The following is a 22,771-nucleotide window of genomic DNA, read 5'->3' as shown; positions in this document are numbered from 1 at the left end:
TTAACAGATGAAACTCGGAGAGGTTACATTCCTTGCTTAGGTCACACAGCTAATTATAGTGACAGGGCTGTGATTTGGAACTCAGTCTGTCTGTCCTCAAAGCTTGTGGTTTTAAAACTTCTGCTACCCAGACTCTTGCTTGCTTAAGGGCAAACAAGAACAAACCTCCCCAGTCTTAATCATTTCCTGATTTGCAAAGATCATGGCGCTAACCTCTCAACTCTCATGAGTGGAACGGTGGGCACTGAAGAGCCAGCTTCCTCTTTGGTTTGGAATATTAGGTATGAAGCAGTGGTGCTGATAAATGTTTCACAACTGGTTGGGGGTTTAGGGGATGGGGTAAAAGTCCTGCTTTCTTGTGTTTGCCAACCTTCGTGTGTGAATATCCCCACTGTGGCTGACTTTAAGCTAGCAAATGTGAGGTCACTGAACACAGAGATAAGAAGAAATGTGGCCGGGTGCAGTGGCTCACGCCTGTAATCCCAGCACTTTGGGAGGCTGAGGTGGGCGAATCACAAGGTCAGGAGATTGAGACCATCCTAGCTAACATGGTGAAACCCCGTCTTTACTAAAAATACAAAAAAAATTAGCCGGGCGCGGTGGCGGGCGGCTGTAGTCCCAGCTACTCAGGAGGCTGAGGCAGGAGAATGGCGTGAACCCGGGAGGCGGATCTTGCAGTGAGCCGAGATCATGCCACTGCACTCCAGCCTGGGCGGCAGAGATCTCAAAACAAAAACAAAAACAAAAACAAAAAAACAAAACAGAAGAAATGTGCACAATTGGCTCCTGAGCCTGTACGAGCCAGCTCCAGCACACCACTGAGTGGAAGAAGCCAATTTCCCTCACTGTTGGAGGACCCAACATCTGTGGCACCACAACTGAGCTTTTCTATGTTTAGAACAAACCATATCCCAACCCCTAAGGGCCTATGGGGCTCATGTTAAGTCTCTGGTCCACGGCTTGAGGCTCAAAATCTCTTAGGCAGCTGTTGAAGGTTTTCACAATGCGGCCTCCATCCACCTTTTGAAGTTCCCCACTAGTTCTCTGTGTTCTGGCCACAGAGGCTTCCAGTTCCCTTCTTTCTCTTGCCCCCTGGCCTTTTCAAACACTGGTCCCTGTGGCGGGAATTTCCTTCCCAGGCTTATCTTCCGCTAGTCTTCCAACAGGCCCCTATTCTTGCTTCCAGTCTCAGCTCACATGCCACTTCCTCAGGGAGCCTTTCTTAACCACTGTCTTTGATTTGCTCCCAATCCCCGTGTATGTCTCTGACTTAGCCCATTTTGTGCTGCTGTAACAAAATACTGCAGAGTGAGTTATTTACAAAGAACAGAAATTTATTTCTCACAGCTCTGGAGGCTGGGAAGTTCAAGTTCAAGATGGCTTCAGGTTACAACCCAGTCTCTCTGCTTCCAAGATGGCACCCTGAATGTTTCGTCATCTGAAGGGGAGGACACCATGTCCTCACATGGCAGAAGAGGAGAGGGAGAGAGAGAGAGAGAACCCATTCTCACAAGCCCTTTTTATGGACGCATTAATCCATTGATGATGGCAGAGCCCTCACGACCTGCACACCTTCCATCAGGCCCTACTTCCCAACACTGTTGCATTGGGGATTGAATTTCCAGCACATGAATTTTGAAGGCCACATTCAAACCATAGCAGTCTCTCTGATACAAATTAATCACAATATCATCATTTTTGTGCACTGAATATCTTACTTCTTGGATACAACTCTAATGACTCGCTCAGGGCCTGGCACATAGTAGATGCTCAATGAACTGTGAGTAAGCAAACCTTTGCTGAATGGGGCTCAGTCAAACACAATTTCATATGCCCTAAACAACTCAGCCCCTCTCCTGGTTCTTATCTGCCACGCCTTAGCCACTCACTAAGTGTTTACTGACTTGAACTTGGCATATGACTCATAGTTAGAAGACCTGTGTGTTTTTCGAAAGTATGACTCCACTGTCATGTTCCCCTCCATAGCTGGGATTTTACAGTCTTCTGTTGTCCCCAAGAATAATGTTTAAAAAATAATGTGGCTGGGCACGGTGGCTTATGCCTGTAATCCCAACAGTTTGGGAGGATGAGGTGGGTGGATCTCCTAAGGTCAGAAGTTCAAGACCAGACTGGCCCACGTGGTGAAACTCCATCTTTACTAAAAATACAAAAATTAGCCGGGCGTGGTGGCATGTGCCTATAATCCCAGCTACTTGGGAGGCTGAGGCAGGAGAATCGCTTGAACCTGGGAGGTGGAGGTTGCAGTGAGCCAAGATCGTGCCACTGGACTCCAGCCTGGGGAATGACAGCAAAACTCTGTCTCAAAATAATAAAACAAAATAAAATAAAATGATAATAATAACGTGCAACAGGGGAAACAAAACCACATTACCGTGTGTGTGTGTGTGTGTGAGAGAGAGAGAGAGAGAGGGAGTTCACAGCCTCTCCCTCTCGTGTCTACTAAGATAATTATGCGCAGGCTGGCAAAGTGTCCCATAGGATTGGGTTAATGGACATGGGAAAAGGCAGGAGAGGAGGCAAAATGCAAGAGCCAATTGGGGCTGGGTTTTAAAAGACAGTTTTGGGGGACATGTGGAGAGAAAAGGAGGAAGTGGAGGGACCAGCTGCTCTAAGAGCTGAATGTGAGTGTGAATATGAGATGTATGGAAAGAGAGGTGGAGAAAATGGATTTCCAAATTTTTGGCTCTGTGTCAGGACTGAAATCTCTTTTGGCATTTCCCCCCCCCCAAAAAAAAAACTAAAGATTTTAAACCATTGTTGTTTTGACTATTATTCTTCTTGCTGTTGTTTTAATGTAATGCTGGAGGGAGGCAGGGCCCAGTACAAGAACAAGGAGACCATTTGTATGTGGGAGTGGAATTTAAGACTTTACCAGCTGCAAGAACACAAACTCCAAACTGACATAAGTGCAAAAGGAATTCTGCAAGCTCCCCAGATTGAGAAGTTAAAGGATGGATGTGGCTCTGGGACGGCTCTAGTGGAAACAGATTCTGATTGGCCTGGCTTGGGTCACATGACATTTCCTGAGCCAATCGGTGTGGTCAGAAGAATGGGCTACCGTCATTGGCCTCTCGGTAGAATCCCCACCCCGGGGGAGAGGGGTAAGGGAGTACTCTGATTGACAGCTCCTCCAGCTACAGGAACTGGAGGAAGATTGGTTCCTCAGAGGAATGGATGCTGCAGAGACAAACAGACAACCACTGCCGGGTTGCAGAGGAGAAGTCCTTAGAGATCATCCCCACCAACTTCCTACCCTGAAATTCTACCCTCTTCGACATCCTGGAGAGACCAGCTGGATGCTGCTGCTTGGACTCATCGGGGGACGAGATCCCGCTATATTTTGGGGCTGCCAGTTCTGTTTGTGAACAGTTCTAGTTAGGAACATCGCCCTTACTTTGACCTACCTCCTTGTAATTTACCCTAGTCATCTAATTCTTCCTTTTGGGGCCTCACAGAAGAAAACAAAGCCCTTCTCCCCATGCCAGCCTTTCAGTTGTTAAGTCTCAAGATCCTTCTTGTAGATGGTGCACAGATGACAGAAGCCAGTTTCCTGGTGTAAGAGCACCGGCCTGGGAACCAGGAGACCTCAGTTCCAGCCCTCACGCCGGCTTTAATGCGGCTAAGTGGCCTTGCTTGGAGGGAGGTATACACAGTTCCCATTTCACAGATAAGGATACTAAAGTAAAGGGAGGTTAAGGGACATGCCCAAGGTCACACAGGAGGAAATGGGGAAGCTGGAACTCACATCCAGGACCACACAATTCCAAAGCTTCCTTTCTTTATCACTCTGTGGTCTTGAGAAAGTTACATCCTTTCTCTGGGCCTCAGTTTTCTCATCTGTAATTTAGGAACTTTCATGTGTATTAGAATCACCTGGCTGGAGTGCAGTGGCATGATCACGGCTCACTGCAGCCTCAATCTCCTGGGCTCAAACGATCCTCCTGCCTCAGCCTCTTGAATAGCTGGGACTACAGGCATATGCAGCCACACCCGGCTAATTTTGTTTATTTTTTGTAGAGACTCGGTTTTACTGTGTTGCTCAGGCTGGTCTTGAACTCCTGGGTTCAAGTGATCTACCCGTTTGGGCCTCCCAAAGTGCTGGGATTACAGGCGTGAGCCATAGCTGGAGGGCTGGTTAAGACACAGGTTGCTGGGGTTCATCTCCAGAGTCCCTGGTTCCATTTTTTTTCTGAGGTGCGGCTTAAGGATTTGCATTTTAACCAGTTCCCAGGTGATGCTGGTGATGATGGTGCTGCTAGTCTGGGTTCCACACTTTCAGAAACACTGTAGTATTTGATCCCAGCTCTAACATACTATGATGTGGGGTGGTGGATATATTTTACCTTTCTATTTAGTTTGGGTTTGGACCCCTATTTTAATTATTTATTTATTTATTTATTTATTGAGACAGAGTCTTGCTCTGTTGCCCAGGCTGGAGTGCAGTGGCGCGATCTCAGCTGATTGGGTTCAAGCAATTCTCGTGCCTCAGCCTCCCAAGTAGCTGGGATTACAGCTGTGCGCCACCATGCCTGGCTAATTTTTTTGTATTTTTAGTAGAGACAAGGTTTCACCATTTTGGCCAGGCTGGTCTTGAACTCCTGACCTTAGGTGATCCACCTGCCTCGGCCTCCCTAAGTGCTGGGATTACAGGCGTGAGCCACTGCACCCGGCCAGTTTGGGCTTAGACCCGTATTAAATGGGGTGTGTGTGTGTGTGAGAGAGAGAGAGAGAGAGAGAGAGAAACAGCGCGAGCAGGCAGCCACCATTTTGCTCTGCAGTAAACTTAATTCCAACAATTGTCGAAGGAAATTCAAATAGGTAAAGAAGTGAAGAGAAGAGTTTGAAAATTTGAGTGTAAGCTTTGACTCTCCCGAAACTTAACTACTAATAGCCTACTGTTGATCGGAAGCCTTATTGATTACACAAGCAACATACATTTTGCGTGTCATATATATATATACTGCACTCTTACATATATACTGTGCTCAAGTAAACAGAGATATGAAAATGTTATTAAGGAAACCATAAGAAAGAGAAAATACATTTACTATTCATTAAGTGGAAGTGAGTCATCATAAAAGTCTTCATCCTCATTTTCTTCATAATGAGTAGGTGGTGGAGGAGGAGGGTTTAGTCTTGCTGTCTCGGTGGAAGAGGCAGAAGAAAATTCACATATAAGTGGACCCTCACAGTTCAAACCCATGTTCAATGGTCAATTGTATATCAGTGGTTGCCAGGGGCTGGGGAAAGGGAGGGGAATGGGGAATGGCTGCTAGTGGGTAGAGTTTATTTTCCAGGTGATGAAAACGTTCTCAGATTAGAGAGTAGAAATGGTTGCATGACTTTGTGAATATATTAAAAACTGTGTATTTTTAATGGTGGATTTTATAGTATGTGAATTATATCTCAGTTGCGGGGTGGTCTCTAGGGGCGCACAGTTTGAGGGTGGTAGAACTGGGATTTGAACCCAAGGCCATGTGGCAGCCTGGAAAAGAGCCTGTGATTTCAGATCTTGGCTCAGCCCTTCATCTCGAGCCAGCCTTTTCCGTCTCAGCGGGCAGTGAGGAGTGGTGGGGGTGGGACATTCTCTCCAGGCCCTGGCGTGGAGGACTCCAAGTGTGGCCCTGCTCAAAGGATCCGAGGGAGCAAAGGCGCAGAAGGAGTAGGAGAGGAGGCGAGGGCCATTCTTATCCAAGAACCCCCTCTCCCTTTCCTGTAAGAACAGCTAGGCTCTTTCCAGCCCCGCCTTTGTCTGCTCCTTCCAGGCCTGGGAAGGCCGCTGGAGCTTGACAGCGGTTCCCAGGCGCACTGGCTGCCGGGCTTGCAGGGGCAGACACAGTGCGCGCCCAGACTTTTCTGGGAAAGGGTGCGCGAACCTGCTGCCTGGCAGCTCGGTGGCTGGGAGCCCAGCCCTAGCTCACAAACGGGACTCTTCTACGCCCGATGGGGACTCCGGTCCTACCCGTTGGACCTTGTGGGCCTACTAATGTGTGCTACATCCTCCTGCGATTATCCTCCCTTTAGAAAATTCTTTCTGGCTCACGCCTGTAATCCCAGCACTTTGGGAAGCCGAGGCAGGAGGACCGCTTAAGCCCGTGAATTCGAAGCCAGCCTGCGCAACACGGTGAGACCCCCGTCTCTATAAAAAAAAAATAATAAGTTAGCCAGGTATGGTGGTGTGCAGCTGTTGTCCCAGCTACTCGGGAGGCTGAGGTGGGAGGATTTGTTGAGCCAGGGAGGTCGAGGCTGCAGTGAGCCAGGATTGCGCCACTGCTCTCTAGCCTGGGCCAGAGTGTGAGACCCAGTCTCAAAAAAAAAAAAAAAAAAAAAAAGTTTATTTTTCTTCTTATCTCTATCTTTCTAATAATAAATTTTAAATTACACAGGCAATAGATGAATTCATTTTCCTTTCAACAGATTAAAATAGCACTGATTCATCATTCCCCTATCCTTTCTCCCCTCCCTCTCAAAAGTAATCATTATTATTATCAGTTTGGGAGCAATATTTTCAAATATTTTTCTATAGGCCCATGGAAAATACATGATACTGTACATCCCTGTGTGTGGTTTTTTTTTTTTTTTAAATACTGAGTCTCACCCTGTCACCCAGGCTGGAGTGCAGTGGCGTGATCTCAGCTCGCTGCAACCTCCACCTCCCAGGTTCAAGCGATTCTCCTGCCTCAGCCTCCTGAGTAGCTGGGATGCCCGCCACCACACCCAGCTAATTTTTGCATTTTTAGTAGAGACGGGGTTTCACCATCTTGGCCAGGCTGGTCTCAAACTCCTGACCTCGTGATCCACCTGGCTTGGCCTCCCAAAGTGTTGGGATTACAGGCGTGAGCCACCTCGCCCCGGCCCTGTGGGTGGTTTTTGTATGAATTGTGTCATACTCAGTTATTATGCCGCCTGCTTCTGGTATTTTACTCAACAGAACCTCCTGGAGAACTTCCCACAAGAGTACATGGAGACCGCCTGCTTCACTGCTCAAGGTACATTCCATGGTTCATGTGTGCCTTATTTTATAAACTGTTCTTAATGGATGTGTGGATATTTAGACTATTTCCAGCTTTTCGCGATAAAACACTCCAATGATTACTTTTGTAATTGGCCCCATGTGCACTTGAGTGTTTGTTTTTCTGTGGTAGATAATAAGGAAACATGAGTCTGCTGGGCCATAGGGTGTGTGCATTTTATTTTATTGTTTTATTTATTTATTTATTTATTTTGAGACAGAGTCTTGCTCTGTTGCCCAGCCTGGAGTGCAGTGGTGCAATTTTGGCTTATTGCAACCTCCGCCTCCTGGATTCAAACTATTCTGCTGCCTCAGCCTCCTGAGTAGCTGGAACTACAGGCGTGTGCCACCACACCCAGCTAATTTTTATATTTTTAGTAGAGATGGGGTTTCACCATGTTGGCCAGGCTGGTCTCAAACTCTTGACCTCAGGTGATCCGCCTGCCTTGGCCTCCCAAAGTGCTGGGATTACAGGCCTGAACCACTGCTCCTGGCGGGGTGTGTGCATTTTAAAATTTAACAGATACTACAGATACTGCAAGTTGCTCTCCATGGTGGCTAAACCAACTTCCTACCGGTAGGATATACGAGACTATCCTTTTCCTAACATCCTAGTCAATCCTAGATCTCAGCCAACTTATAATGTTTTGCCAAAAGAGGTTTCTCACTGCTGTGTTCATTTGCGTGTTCATGGGCTTTTTCTAGAAGTTCCAAGTTGCTGGTGTGGGGGAAGAACTCAGGAATTGGGGTCAGGCAACCTATCTGCTGTGTGACCAACACTAGACCCAACCCTGTCTCCATCTGCTGTGTGACCAACGCTAGACCCAACCCTGTCTCCATCTGCCTAAGAATCTTGGTCATGAGCTTTCTTTTGGTCCTCTGTTTATTTTTGAGGTCAAAGTTTCTTCCTCCTCTAGGAGTCTGTTCTTCTTCCTCCGCCCCCTGCTGGGACTCTGGAATCCCTGAGTAAAGCAAGGCATTCAGAAGCTCCCCCACTGCAATGCACACGTGTTCCCACTGGTGGACAAATCTTTAACTCTCCTGTTGCTCACTGAATAGTGCTCCAGAGATGTTCTGGCCAGCATACAGCAGATGACAGGGACAGGAAACCAGATGGAAAGGAATTTATTATTAATTTTTCCTTCACAAAACTATACTTTAGAAAAGTGAAACATGCTCAATGCCGAAAATTGGGAAAGTATAGAAAATTATAAAGAATAAAAATAAAATATAATCTCACTCTGCAGAGAGACTCATTGCTACCATTTGTGAATTTAGTACATAGTATTTTATATATATGTTTAGTAGTTCACATTATATCATGAGTAAGTCATTTAAAATATTTTTTTAAGTTTTAACTAAAAAAATTTGTTTTAGAGATGGGGTCTCGCTCTGTCATCCAGGCTGGAGTACAGCAGCACCATCATGGCTGCCTGAAGTCTTGAACTGGGCTCAGGCGATCCTCCTGCCTCAGCCTCCCAAGTAGCTGGGACTGCAGGCATGCACCTTCACGCCCGGCTAAGTATTTTAATTTTTTAAGAGATGGAGTCTCGTGATGTTGTCCAGACTAGTCTCAAACTCCAGGTGTCAAGCGATCATCCGACCTCGGCCTCCCAAGTTAATTTTTTTTTTTTTTAGACATGATCTCACTCTGTCATCTGGGCTGCAATGCAGTGACGCAATCTTGGCTTACTGCAGTCTCGACCTCCCAGGCTCAAGAAACCCTCCCACCTCAGCCTCCTGAGTAGCTGGGACCACAGGCGTGCACCACGACTGGCCAATTTTTGTATTTTTTGTAGAGATAGGGTTTCACCATGTTTCCCAGGCTGGTCTCAAACTCCTGAGCTCAAGCGATCCACCCACATCAGCTTTCCAAAATGCTGGGACTGTGGCATGAGCCACCATGTCCAGCTATTTTATTTTATTATTATTATTTTAAATGACTGTTTTCAAAAAGGCTGTACCAATTTGGGTTCCCACTAGAAGTCGTGGATTGGTGAATTTTTAAAGGAGCAGCGTGGCCCTCATCAACCTGTACACACACCCTGGTCTCTAAGGCATGGAACAGTTGTGCTGGGAGGGAGCTCCTCTGAGAGGGTGGTCAGAAGAGCCCCCAGGCATCACCTCCACCATGAAAGGCTCACCCCTCTCCCCTAAAGCTTAGGTAACCAGCTGCACTTCCTAAGAGTGAGCACCAGGGGGCACCACATACCAAAGGAAAGTGGTCCAGACTGTGAGACCGCGCATTAGACCAAGGATAACGTTTTTTTTTCTTAGACTGGGGCCCTCCAAGGCAGAGAGAAGACCAACTCTCCTGGCTTCCTTGACGTTCTCCTTACCTGACGTTCTGGAGCCTCTTGGGAGACTCTTGGATGTGCCCACAGGAGGCTGTGGGAGACAGAGGGTCATGTCCAGAAGGGAAATGGCAGTGTAAGGCGTCACAGTAAGAGCTGGGGCAGCTTCCCCGTTGTGTCTTTGATGTCTTTGCATCACCTTTCCAAGCCTCAGTTTTTCTCATGTGTCAAATGGGAGTGACAATTTCCTGCCTCGCTTTACTCTGTGTGTGTGTGTGTGTGTGCGTGTGTGTGTAACTTATGCGAAAGTGCTTTGAAAAAACGAGAAGTGGGAGGGGGGAGGGATAGCATTAGGAGGTATACCTAATGTTAAATGACGAGTTAATGGGTGCAGCACACCAACATGGCACATGTATACATATGTAACTAACCTGCACGTTGTGCACACATGTACCCTAAAACTTAAAGTATAATTAAAAAAAAGAAAAAAAGAAAAACTGAGAAGTCCTAAGGATGTCTGCTGAGTTGAGACTAAGGTGTAGGGGGTGATATGTTTGGCTGTGTCACCACCCAAATCTCATCTTGAATTGTAGCTCCCATAATTCCCACGTGTTGTGGGAGGGACCTGGTGGGAGCCAGTTGAATCATGGGAGCAGTTTCCCCTATATTGTTCTCATGGTAGTGAATAAGTCTTATAAGATCTGATGATTTTATAAGGGGTTTCCCCTTTTGCTTAGCTCTCATTCATTCCGTCTTGTCTGCTGCTACGTAAGACGTGCCTTTGCCTTCTGCCATGATTGTGAGGCCTCCACAGCCACGTGGAACTGTGAGTCCACTAAACCTCTTTTTCTTTGTAAATTACCTAGTCTCTGGTCTTTATTAGCAGCATGAAAACAGACTAATACAGGGGGTAAGGACACGTGGAGCAAGACTGGTTACTACATTAGTCCAGGGAAGACAATGGTGGTGGCAGCTGTGAAGGTGGTGAGACGTGGTTGGATTCTGGATATATTTCAAGGGGAGAACCAGTGAGATGTATTGAAAGATTTGATGTCAGGGGTGAGAGAAAAAGGGGGTCAAGGGTGATACTAAGGCTTTTTGTCTTGAGCCAACAAAGACTAGCAATGCCTTTTACTTAGTGGGGAAGATGGTGGAGGGATGGTTTGGAGGTGCAAATCAAGAGTTCCATATTTAGACATGATACATTTGAGATGCCTTTTAGGTCACTGAGTGATTGAGTAAAGACAGAGGTCAGAAAACTGAGCCTTAGGCTGGGCTCGGTGGCTGACACCTGTAATCCTAATACTTTAGGAGACCAAGGTGGGAGGATCACCCGGGAGTTTAAGACTAGCCTGGGCAACATAGGGAGACCCCATCTCTACAAAAAACAAAAAAAGTTAGTGAGGTGTGGTGGCACACATCTGTGGTCCCAGTTACTCGGGAGGCTGAGGTAGGAGGATCACTTGTGCCTGGGAGGTTGAGGCTGCAGTGAGCTGTGATCACACCACTGCAGTCTACCCTGGGCAACAGGGCAAGACCCTGTCTCAAAAAAAAAGATTTAGCCTTGATTCCTTTTCTCAGGGTCCTATAAGGATCACAGTATACAATAGATTGGACTAGATCAGAGATGAAAACATAACTCACACACATGCGGCCACATCCCCAGTGCCGCTGGCAGATATTACAAATTCATCACAGTACTCAGGAATCCTCTCAACCCAGAGCTCTAGGCAGCCTCTACCAACCAAGTGGAGATGACACAAAAATGAAAACCCTCCATCATCCTGAACTGGTTGAGAGACCCAAGAATGCGGTTAAAACCATGGGCTTGGGCCGGGCACGGTGGCTCACGCCTGTAATCCCAGCATTTTGGGAGGCCGAGGCGGGTGGATCACAAGGTCAGAAGATTGAGGCCATCCTGGCTAACATGGTGAAACCCTGTCTCTACTAAAAATACAAAAAATTAGCTGGGCGTGGTGGCGGACGCCTGTAGTCCCATCTACTTGGGAGGCTGAGGCAGGAGAATGGCGTGAACCCGGGAGGCGGAGCTTGCAGTGAGCCGAGATTGCGCCACTGCACTCCAGCCTGGGCGACAGAGTGAGACTCCATCTCAAACAACAACAACAACAACAACAACAAAAACGTGGGCTTTTGGGCTAGAGAGGCCTGGGCTGGCCAGCTAATCTTGCTGTCAGCTAACTTGAAACCTCAGAAAAAAACTGTTTCTCAGTTTCTTCATCTGAAAAATTGGATTAATAGTAGTTCCTATCTCATAGGGCTGTTGTGAACATTGAATGAGATCATCCAATAAAATTATTTATTATAGTGCCTGGGACACAGTCAGCTATCAATAAAAGTGGCAGCAGCAGCAGTAGTAGTTGTTGGATGGTGTTACTTCAGCTTGAACATTCCAGATACATCCGTCTTACATTCTGTTTCTGACATTGGACAAATAGTGTAATGTTGGGGCTGTCCAGCAGGAGGCACTGCTGACATGTACTTCTCTATTGCCCACAGAGGTCCAGGAAGTGGGAGGCAGTTTTCCCTGGAGCAGTGTTCTCTGATGATTGCCCTGGCAGAGGCCTAGACTTTTCTTCCTGGAACAATAAACCAAGCTCTTGGCTCCTCCCAGACAGCAGTGTCTCAGCTTTCTTCCTGGGACTGGTCCTCTCTTCTCAGATCCAGTTCCTGGCCTCCTCCTGCTTATAGCCTCCAGCCAAGCCGCTGAATCTGGCAACCCAGGCCCTGGCCAACCTTTCCTTCTTGTCCAGCCCCCTAGCGGCCGCCAACTTCCCCAAAGCCAGTAGGCACGTGCAGGGCATGTCAGCTTGGAATAGGTCTCCTGCGCCCTCTCTCTTCCCCCTCAACTCTGTAAAATCCCTTTTTTCGATTCCCCCTCTTCAGAGATGGAGCCGGGCAGGACTAACCCTGCTGTGCAGATGGAACAAAAGGCAGGGACCTGTTCCACGATGCTCCCAAGCTCAGATCACAGCGAGCTAAAGGGGAACCTGGGAGGTGGGTCTCCTGAGCCTCAGGCACAGGTGAGTCACTTGCCACTCAGACCACACTCATCTTCAGACTCAGGTGTTCACTGGGGGCTCACTGGGCATCTTCTGTCTTTCGGCCCCGTGCTGGGCACAGGGCTTGACCAAGATGGAGGGAGACTGTGCAGAGCCTCGGGAGGCTGAGACTGTGCTAGGCCTCGGGAGGCTGAGACGGGGGCTGGGCCTCGAGATGGGGAGATGGGGGCTGAGCCTCAGGAGGCTGAGATGGGGCTCGGCTGGGGGATAGCTACTGTGGATCATAGGAGATAGACAGCTCTACGTACCCTGCGATAGGGGATGGGCAGCCAGGGTGCTGTCAGAGAACAGATTTCTGGATGCTTGTGGAGACCCATGAAACCACAGGCTCCCTAAAGCACGTGTCTTTTTAAAAGAGTCCATCTTGGATCCATCTTTCCCCACACTCACCATTGAACATGATTCCCCAGCCCTCTATAGCCTCAATATCCCTTTCTTGGCCAAATAGAATCTCTTTCCTGATTCCCCCATCCTCCCCAGGGCATACACCCCCACCTCCCACACACCCCTGCTGCCCACACACCTCTGCTTCCCACACACCTCTGCTGCCCACACACCCCTGCTGCCTAGCATCAGGTGAACTTCTGGGAAGGCCTTGGAAAGGGCCTAGCAGGTTGGGGAGCAGCCTCTGAACCACCTCCCTTTCTTCCCCTTGCCCTCCTGCCTCAGCCACCATCTCCTTCCATGTACCCCTCCCTTCATTCTTCCTCTTGGTGTGGCATCCACAGCCTACAGAATATCTGTCCCTAGCCCTTATCACTGTCCACTCCTAGCCTGGGTTTTGCATAAGGAAGATGCCAGGACTTATTGCTTGATAAACTCCAGCGTGCCTTTGCCTCCCTCCCTCTTGCATACGAAATCTGCAATCTTTGGCATGTGTTTGTTACACGGAATGCCACCAGTGGGTCATCAGCTGTCACTGTGAACAAACAAGAAAAAGAAAATGCAAAGCAGGCCGCTGCTTGGTGTGCCGGTGCCCCAAACCACAATGGCACACCTGGTGGTTTTCGGTGGAAGGCGGCCTGGGTTCAGCCCACGTGTTGGCCTGGGGACGTCGCATGAGTCAGCTGAGGTGGATAGTTGTTCTTATTTATGGTGATTAAAAATACCTCTCTTTTTCCTTTACATAAAACAGTACACATTAGCTGTAGAATAATTAGAACTAGAAACTTTAGCTACATCAAACAAAAACCAAAGGTGCACCTGTAACGCGCCACCCCCCGCCCCCGACCCCCACCCACTCACACACCTAGAAATGATCACTGTGAGTTGCTTGGGAGGTGCTCGCAGACCACACGCCTTTTTTTTTTTTTTTTTTTTCACTTATACAAAATGAGCTCATACTGTACATATTGTTTTATAACCTGCCTTTTTTGTCGAACAATATATTGTGTGTAAAAACTGCTAACATTTCGTTAGACTTGCTGTGGGCCTGCCCTGTGCCAAGCACTTTGCTTGTACATCAAGGATGTCATTTAGTCAACCCTAAGAGGTCAACTATTTACTGCCCCCATTTTACAGAGAGGACATCAAAGGGTCAAGTACTCTGTCAAGCCCAAGAGGCAGTAAGAGGTGGGAATCCCTGGCCTGGGAGGCGGAAGGCTCCAGCTTCTCAGTGACTGACAAGTTGCTCTCTGGTTCAGGGCCTCGGGCTTCTCATCTGTAAAGTAAGGGGTGCTGGGGCTGGGCCAGACAGCCTTCTGCACTGGGGAGGGGGCGGCAGACCCCACTCCCACTTACAGAGGCCACCCCCTCTGAGGCCTGCCTTCCTCCTCATTCTGAGTCTGACTCCCACTAAGCCTTGTGCGAAGCACTGTTGTGAGTACTAACGAGGTACGTATTCTTTCTTTCTTTTTTATTTTTTTAGAGAGTGGGTCTTGCTCTGTTGCCCAGGCTAGAGTGCAGTGGTGCAGTCACAGCTCACTGCAGGCTCAGCCTCCTGGGCTCAAGTAATCCTTTCACCTTGGCCTCCTGAGGTGAAAATACATGCATGCTCCACCATGCTCAGCTGATTTTTTTTGAGATGGAACCTTGCTCTGTCACCCAAGCTGGAGTCTGGTGGCATGATCTCTGCTCACTGCAACCTCCACCTCCCAGTTCAAGGGATTCTCCTGCCTCCCGAGTAGCTGGGATTACAGGCTGGCACCACCACACCTGGCTACTTTTTGTATTTTTAGTAGAGGCGGGGTTTCACCATGTTGGCCAGGCTAGACTTGAACTCCTGACCTCAAATGATCTGCCTGCCTTGGCCTCCCAAAGTGCTGGGATTACAGATGTGAGCCACCACGCCTGGCCCCAGCTAACTTTTTTTTATTTTTGTAGAAACAGGGTCTTGCTGTGTTGTCCACATTGATCTTGAACTCCTGGCCTCAAGCAAGTCTCTCACCTTGGCCTCCCAAAACACTGGGATTACAGGCATGAGCCACTGCACCTGGCCGGTAGGTGTTATTTCTATCCCCTTTGTACACAAGAGGAAACTGAGGCACAGAGAGCTAAAGTAACTTGCCCAGCATCACTCCATTAATAGGGGCAGAGTGAGGACCCAAACTCAAACTTTTCTGACCCCAGAGCTTGTGTTCTTAACCACTACCAGTTGCTTTGCAGCATTGCTCTCCCCATAGGAAGAAAAACATTTTGATATATGTGTTCCTATGACTTAGGAAACATATATATCGATATTTAACTGAAATAAAAATTTCCCAAAGTAAAAACATATCCTTACTATGCAAGATGCCCTCTAATCAATTAAAAGGAAATTCTGGCGACAGCCACTACATGTCTTGCAAGACTCATAATGGATTGTGACATGTAGTTTGAAAATCATTGCTAAGCCTGTCCCTCCGTGCCCTAGGGGAACCCTCCTTATTGGGTCCAAAGGCTTTCACTTGATCCTAGGAAGCAGCTGGCATAGGGACTGCGACCCCATTTCAGAGGAGAGGGAAGTGAGGACCAGAGAAGCGTAGGGCAGGTCCTGCCGAGGTCACGCAGAGAGGACTGGAATTAAGATCTAGAAACCTGGGCAAAGCTGGCCTTCTGTGCAGGGAGCTTTATTCAACACAGCCCCTGTCACGTTGGTAATTACCCCTTATTGAGCACCTACCCTTTGCAGGGTGTCACATACTAGGCTTAGCTCAGTTAATCTTCAAAGCAACCCAGGCAACAGAGAGTTAGGAGCCCCGTGGTATAGTTGCGGCAGCTAAAGCTCAGAGAGGTGGAGTGACCGGGCCAAGGCCATGCAGGGTGCAGGAAGCCATGTCTGGTTTTGGTCCCCACTGTGTTTCTAGAATCAAGCTCAGGGCCTGAAACATGACAGGTGCTCAGGAAACATGTCTGTCTGTCTGACCCCAAAGGCTTCTCTTTCTGCCATTGCTCTGCGGTTCCCACTAGCCCCCTTTCTGGGAGGCATGGCCTTAGGGCAGAGCAGGCGCCAGGGTGGTTGGAGGCTTGCTGGGCGAGGGTCCCTGGAGTGACACTCTTTGCTGAGTTTCGGTTCCAGGTCCCTGCATGCTTGCCTGGCCCTGCCCTGTCAGCTGAGAGGGAGGGAGGGATCTAGACCGCTCCCCTGGGCTGGGGTGGAGGAACCCGCCTGGCGCCTGGGCTCATACGGCCTCTCCCAACCCCCTGCCGCTCCCGACTCACCTCTCTCTCCCAGGCTGGCTCTGGGTCTCCTGTGGGGCCACAGAAAGGCCGGTCCTACCTCCAGCCTGAGTTTGATTCCCACCCCTGGGGCTCCCTCTCCCTTCCCCAGCCCCAGGCACAGGCAGTTCCTACCCCTTCCCCATAAGAGAAGTGGTTGTGGGTGAGAGGGTTGAGTCTCAGGGTTAACCCCAGGGCTGAGCAAACAGACTTGGCCTTGCACTCTCTGTTCCTTTTGGGCTGTGCGCTGTCGGTGAGTCTCCAGTCCCCGCCCCCAAGGTACAGTCCCTCAGGTAGCCCTACCTTCCCTGAGCAGGAAGGGGTCTGAGCTCCTAGCAGGAAGCCCAGAGCTGACTCAGAAGATGGTTCTAGACCTGGGAGGGGAGGAGGGGAAGGAAGGAGAGCTAGCGGCCAGGGCAGAAAGCCAACAGCTGGCTTGGACAGGGCATTGTGTGATTTGGAAGGTGCCATGTGTCCCAGGGGAGTGGCATTTTCACCTCCACCCTCCTCTCTGCTCATCTGGACCCCACCCCTCCCCTTTAGCTGGCTCCACACTCCCTCCCTGCAGGAAGCCTTCTCAGGTGGACCCCACCCCACACTGCCTGGCATCACTTTGCATCCCTTGGGAGGGAGGGAGGTGAGGCTGAGACCAAGCCCAGTGATAACTCACAGGTGTGAGCCTCCCCATCGTAGACGCCCTCTTCCAGCCCAGGCTCAAAATGCTGGATCCCTTTTTGGAAATGGTCTCAGTTTGCAGATGAAATGCACACACGCAAGCACGCACACACACACGCACACACACATGCACACACGCCCCTATCATTACTTGGGAATCCTGTGTTGGTTTAGGCTAGGAACAGATGTTTCCAAATTAAATTGTAGAGGATGTCCGTAAATTTTTACCCACCCACCTAACTGTCCTACCTGAACAAGGGAGTCCTGTAGTCAGATAGATTTGGGACCACACAATTTAAGGATTAAATGATACAAATCCAATTTATCTAATGCAGACCTTCTCAGATCCTTTATATCCTTTAATGCACATTGTGAGTCTCTGAGCATCTGCAGTTTCCCAAATTTGCTTGACCTCAGAATTTTTTTTATTTTTTTTTGATATGGAGTTTTGCTCTTGTTGTCCAGGCTGGAGTGCAATGACGTGATCCTGGCTCACTGCAACCTCCACCTTCCAAGTTCAAGCGATTCTCCTGCCTCAGCCTCCTGAGTAGCTGGGATTACGGGCATGCGACACCACGCCCGGCTAATTTTGTATTTTTAGTAGAGATGGGGTTTCTCCACGTTGGTCAGGCTGGTCTCAAACTCCTGACCTCACGTGATCTGCCCACCTTGGTCTCCCAAAGTGTTGGGATTACAGGCGTGAGCCACTGCACCCAGCCATTTATTTATTTATTTTAATATAGTAGAGCATCTCTTGGGTCTAGAATGCTATTGAGCGCCTTTTGAGAAATGCTAGAAAGTGCAGACCCACCTTAGCAATAATTATAATAACACAACATACTTCCATGGACTGGAGGCTTACTCTATGTCAGACTTTATGTGCTAGATGTCAGCCCATTCTCAAAACAGATGGTGAGACGCGCATTATTCTGGAAGAAGGGAAGAATATCTAGGTCATTTGGGTGAGGTAATTTACCATAAGCTGCCAAGCTATGGATCTTGCATTACCCGAGTGATAATTTCAAATATTTATTGACCCATATAGCACAGGCACTGACCCATGTACTGGAGATGGGAATGTACCAGGATCCCCCGGTGGGCTGGGCATTAGCCCTTCAGTCACTGGATCGTGGGGAGGTCTGGAAGGCTTCAGGGTAGGGGATGGTGTCCCTGGAGAATCAAGAAGCTGAGAGACCCTTGGGGGACTCAGGATAGCAGCTGCTTACGAACCAGTTTGGAAGCGTTTCAATATTTTGCCAACTTTGTGGATGTACTGGTGCTGAGTGTAGGCCTGGACCGGACCACCATAAACACCCTTCCTGCCCACTGGGAGGAAGCGGAATGCTGGTTTCTGTCCAGCAGCACATTTTGGTTTCATTTGCAAACTGAGAAACAGCCCAGGGTAAAGATCAGGCAGACGTGTGTGAATCCCAACTCAGATTCTTTCTAGGCACATGGCTTTGCTTTGGACAACTTCTGGCCCTTTCTGAATCTCAGTTTCTTTATCTGTAAAGTGGGGAAACATGTTGCTCACCTCATTGGGTTGTTGTGAGGATTAAATGAGGTGTTGCCTGTGAAGCCCAGCACCTGGCGTATATTAATTGCCCTGCAAATGAGAGCTCTCACCAATAAGGACTGTTGACTTTAATTGTCAACAAAATTGTGAGCTGTTTCAGCCTCTTGTTGTTGTTGTTTTGTTTTTTCGAGATGGAGGCTTACTCTGTCGCCCAGTCTGGAGTGCAGTGGCGCAATCCCGGCTCACCGCAACTTCTGTCTCTCCTGGCTTCAAGCAATTCTCCCGCCTCAGCCTCCCGGGTTGCTGGGATTACAGGTGCCCACCACCATGCCCAACTAACTTTTTTGTATTTTTAGTAAAGACGTGGTTTCACCATGTTGGCCAGGCTGGTCTCGAACTCTCGACCTTAAAGGATCCGCCCCCCCCAACCTCCCAAAGGGCTGGGATTACAGGCATGAGCCACTGCTCCCAGCTCAGCCTTTCTTTAGGGAAGAGAGCATAGGTTTGGGACTTTTCATCTGCCAAATCCTTCTTTCTAGACACTGTTGGACTGTAGATTGAGCAATGAAACTGGAAGGTAACACGAGAAATATGACCATGAGCAGCTTCAAGTTGCTGTTAGATTGGTTTCTGCAACATGCCACCTTGCACAGGTTCCTCATGAACTTGGACAGAAGTACATTTAGCCAATCCGAATTTAGCAATGAAGTGTTCCTGTATAGGTCATCCAATTAAAGTACAGCAATGTCCCCGGCTGTTTATCCAATTAGAACTTGGCCATGTTCCGATGCTGTGCAGGCTGCCCAATAAGGACTTGGATCTGTTGTGTGCTTGTCAGTCACACATACAGAGCTGCTGGTTTGATCTCTGCCAGAGCTGATTTATCATCATGAGTTGAGAGCTCTTTAAGGCCGGGCTCCGTGGTTTGCACCTGTAATTCCAGCATTTTGGGAGGGTGAAGCAGGAGGATAGCTTGAGGCCAGGAGTTCAAAACCAGCCTGGGCAACATAGTGAGACTCCTGTCTCTACAAAAAAGTTAAAAAAAAATTAGCCGCTGGGCGTGGTGGCTCACGCCTGTAATCTCAGCACTTTGGGAAGCCGAGGCAGGTGGATCACAAGGTCAGGAGTTTGAAACCAGCCTGGCCAATATGGTGAAACCCTGTCTCTACTAATAATACAAAAAATTAGCCAGGCATGGTGGTGTGCGTCTGTAGTCCCAGCTACTCGGGCGGCTGAGGCAGGAGAATTGCTTGAACCTGGGAGGTGGAGGTTGCTGTGAGCCGAGATTGCGCCACTGTACTCCAGCCTGGGTGACAGAGTGAGACTCCGTCTCAAAAAAAAAAAAAAATTAGCTGAGGGCGGTGGGACACACCTGTAGTACCAGCTACTCGGGAGGCCGAGGTGGGAGGATCTCTTGAGCCTAGAGTTCGAGGCTGCAGTGAGCTGTGATTGCATCACTGCACTCAGCCTGGGCAACAGAGTGAGACCCTGTCTTAAAAAAAAAAAGCAAATTAATATTAATACTTAATAATAAAATTACTTGTGTTGTTTATAACAAATATTATTTGTTTTATTATTTCCTTGACAAAAACACTCTTTAAAATGACTTATGCCCATTGTGGGAAGGTCTCTGGAAAGGACACGCACTGGATAGAAAATTGGGAACAGTTTATTTCAAACAACAAAAGCAGCCCACAGTCCTCATGGATGACCTTTGCAGAAGGCCTCACAGCCAGGAACTTCCTCTGACCCCTGGGTGGCCTCGACCAGGCCCTTCTCAGTGGGAACGGTCTTGGCTATTTGTGAGTGAGCTGCCTGCCCATTGCCCATGGGTCAGTCCATGGGTGGCTTGGGTCCTCTGTCCAGGGTGGCACCGACCTCAAGGCCAGTCACCTGGAGATGGGGGCCAGGTTGTGTAGACTTGCCACCCGCTTCCTGGAGCAAACAGTTGGGGGTGATCCCCAGAGGAGATGTATGCACAGCATACTCCCAGCTAACGGCCCCAGCATTCTTATTGCTGCCCAGATGAGGCCTGGTTAATTACTGACCTGAGAACAGCGGCGACTGAATCCCCGGCATAAGCTGTTGCCTCTAAACGGTCCAGGGGGTCCTTGCAGCCCGGGGGCCAGTTTCTTTGCCCACCCTGCAAAGAGGTGCATTCACCACTAACCACAGAAAGGATTTGCTTTCAGTTCAAGGAAGGCTTACAATTCTCCAGGAGTGTCCAGACCCTGGGATGGGGCCTCGGGAGCCACAGAGTTTCTTCTTCACAGCAGAGAAACATGCCTGCCCAGCTCAGTATGATCCAGCTTCAGAGGCAGAGCGCCGATGGATGGGTTGTTTGGTCAGTGAACAAAGGGCAGCATGTGTGGCTGGCTCCCTGGGCAAGTAACTTTCCCTGTCTGGCCTCGGTGTTCCTATGTGTCAGATGGGGATGCTGGAGGACATGATTTCGAGGGTCCCTCAGTCCTTGCTTTTAGGCCTCATCCCCCTTGTCTGGCCATGCCCAATTCTCTCGCTGCTCCTCAACCTACATCCTCTTTCTTAACCAGACAGGCATCCTCCTGGCCCTACTCCCCTCCTCTCCTCCACAAAGCCCTCTCCACTTTCCTTGTCCTGTGCAAGCTCTGTCCAAGCTGCAAGATCTGACTAAATCGCTTCTCCAGGAAGTCTGAAGCCACCTCTGGCTACACCAACACTCATGAATCTCCCTCTCTCTGGGTGGTTCCACATGCAAAGCCGGAAGCTCTGAACTTCCAGGTTTCTGGAAGAATAACAACTAATACTAGATAGCATTGCCTGTGTGCCAGGCACTGGAGCAAACAACAGGCACATGTTAACACATCTCATCATCACAGCTCTGCTCTTATTCCCAATTTACAGATGAAGAAAGTGAGTCCGGAGGGGTTAAGCAACTTGCCCACAGACACACAGCCAGTATGTGGTGGCTGCAGTTGGCTTCAGAACTGTGCTACCTAGGAGGGCAGCCTCCAGCCCTGAGTGACCATTGAGCACTAGAGATGTGGCTGGTGTGAATCGAGACAAGCTGTGAGTGTGTAATGGACACCAGGTTTTGAATGGTTGGTGTGACAAAAAAGAATGTACTATATCACATTGAGATTTTTAGATTGATTTCATGGTGACATATTTTCCATATATTGAGTTAAATAAAACATATTGTTAACACTAATTTCATTCCTATCTTTACTTTTTGATATGGCTACAAGAAAATTTAAAATTATATAGTTAAAAATTATAGTTAGAATTATGTAGTTATAATTACATAGACAGTGCTGTTCTAAAATCTGTGTTCCTAAGCACTGCTGTACTGCATCTCTTGGGTAAAGGTGGTGGTGGTGGTGGTATTGGTGATGGGGTTGGTGACGGTGATAGAGGTAGTGATGGAGGTGGTGATGAAGGTGATGAGGGTGATAGAGATGGTGATGGAGGTGGTGAAGGTGATGGAGGTGGTGATAGAGGTGGTGATGGAGGTGGTGATGGAAGTGGTGAGGATGATGGCAGTGGTGAGGGTGACGGAGATGGTGATAGAGGTCATGATGGAGGTGATGAGGGTGACAGAGGTGGTGAGGTGATAGAGGTAGTGATGGGATTGGTGATGGTGATGGAGGTGGTGATAGAGGTGGTGATGGAGGTGGTGAGGGTGATGGAGGTGGTGAGGGTAATGGAGGTGGTGAGGGTGATAGAGGAGGTGATGGAGATGGTGAGGGTGATGGAGGTGGTGATAGAGGTCATGATGGAGATGGTGAGCGTGATGGAGATGGTGACAGAGGTGGTGATGGAGGTGGTGATGGAGGTGGTGAGGGTGATAGAGGTAGTGATGGAGGTGGTGAGGGTGATAAAGGTGGTGTTGGAGGTGGTGAGGGTGATAGAGGTGGTGATGGAGATGGTGAGGGTGATGGAGGTGGTGATGGAGGTGGTGATAGAAGTGGCGATGGAGGTGGTGATGGAGGTGGTGATGGAGGTGGTGAGGGTGATGGAGGTGGTGATGGCTGTAGTGAGGTGATGGAGGTGGTGATAGAGGTGGTGATGGAGGTGGTGATGGAGGTGGTGAGGGTGATGGAGGTGGTGATGGCTGTAGTGAGGGTGATGGAGGTGGTGATAGAGGTGGCGATGGAGGTGGTGGTGGAGGTGGTGATGGTGATAGAGGTGGTGATGGAGGTGGTGATGGAGGTGGTGGTGGAGGTGGTGATGGTGATAGAGGTGGTGATGGAGGTGGTGATGGAGGTGGTGAGGTTGATGGAGGTGGTGATGGCTGTAGTGAGGGTGATGGAAGTGGTGATAGAGGTGGTGAGGTTGATGGAGGTGGTGATGGCTGTAGTGAGGGTGATGGAAGTGGTGATAGAGGTGGCGATGGAGGTGGTGGTGGAGGTGGTGATGGTGATAGAGGTGGTGATGGAGGTGGTGAGGGTGATGGTGGTGGTGATGGAGGTGGTGATGGAGGTGGTGAGGGTGATGGAGATGGGGATGGAGGTGGTGAGGGTGATGGAGATGGTGATGGAGGTGGTGATGGAGGTGG

General features: G+C 49.0%; 1 long non-coding RNA gene across 1 annotated transcript; it reads left to right on the top strand.

Moving 5' to 3' along the window:
- Positions 1-10,002: 10,002 nt before the first annotated feature.
- On the top strand, positions 10,003-21,421 carry LOC129043635 (uncharacterized). The gene is made up of 3 exons (XR_008504489.1): positions 10,003-10,153; positions 12,232-12,368; positions 19,861-21,421. It is a non-coding gene; the product is annotated as an uncharacterized LOC129043635 (long non-coding RNA).
- The last annotated feature ends 1,350 nt before the right edge of the window (positions 21,422-22,771 follow it).

The sequence above is a fragment of the Pongo pygmaeus genome, chromosome 1, assembly GCF_028885625.2.
Source record: "Pongo pygmaeus isolate AG05252 chromosome 1, NHGRI_mPonPyg2-v2.0_pri, whole genome shotgun sequence".
In the NCBI taxonomy this organism is placed as follows: domain Eukaryota; kingdom Metazoa; phylum Chordata; class Mammalia; order Primates; family Hominidae; genus Pongo; species Pongo pygmaeus.
Note: the sequence above shows the minus strand (reverse complement) of the source record. Positions and strands in the feature narration are given on the sequence as shown.